This window comes from Olea europaea, unplaced genomic scaffold (assembly GCF_002742605.1).
Source record: "Olea europaea var. sylvestris unplaced genomic scaffold, O_europaea_v1 scaffold529, whole genome shotgun sequence".
NCBI classification, from domain to species: Eukaryota; Viridiplantae; Streptophyta; class Magnoliopsida; order Lamiales; family Oleaceae; genus Olea; species Olea europaea.
This window is the reverse complement of record NW_019263611.1, coordinates 250,330-251,096: the sequence shown is the minus strand read 5'-3', so window position 1 is coordinate 251,096 and position 767 is coordinate 250,330. Positions and strand designations below refer to the sequence as shown.

General features: G+C 31.6%; 1 long non-coding RNA gene across 1 annotated transcript; it reads left to right on the top strand.

The window, feature by feature from the left end:
* LOC111388793 lies at positions 1–436 on the top strand. Its single transcript, XR_002701637.1, has 2 exons — positions 1–90; positions 283–436. It is a non-coding gene; the product is annotated as an uncharacterized LOC111388793 (long non-coding RNA).
* Positions 437–767: the final 331 nt, after the last annotated feature.

The window sequence follows — 767 nt, the reverse complement described above, 5'->3', positions numbered from 1 at the left end:
CACACGACTGCAGTAGGAGGCAGAAAATATTGGAAATGTGCTTTCTCCTTCTTTCAAAATTTAATTGATCAAGCGAAGTAGGATATTGAGGTGTGGTTGTTTTTATCCCATTTAAATTATTTTTAAACATGATATGTATTAAGCTTTTACCTATCCCTAAAGATATTATAATGGTATGATTTTTGACGCATGATTAAATATTTTTATTCGAGATTGTACCATTATTTTCATGTCCTATTGAATATTTCCATATATTCACCATTTTCCTTCATTCCTCACAAGGTTGGAACAAGTTCCTAGTTGGCGAGCGATGATGTGCAGTCATTGTGCTTGGATTCATTGGATTTAACAAAGCAAATTCAATGTAACGTGCCTGAAAACTTTAAACTCTGGCGGTAACCTTAGTCTTATCAATTCATTTAACTCTTTCCTTTTATTTGAAATTTGGGACAAAAAAAATTTGGATATGTAATTTCGTACGGTGACTCGACAAATTCTAACTTGAAAGTATGTAGAGTTTTCATTACTATTTAAGTTTTCGGACGATAAATTGGAGATTGAACCGTAGAGCAACTTAGGTAAATTGATTTACGGTTTCCATGCGTGTCTAATTAATACAATCGACTATAATTATATTAAATTATGTGAAGCTTGAGGCTGTGTCCTACTTACCGAAGAAAGAGAATAAAAAATATGCCTTATTATTATTTTGTAAAGAGCAAGGACAATTAGTTAATTAACATTTTGTTCATTTTCCTTGCAATGAT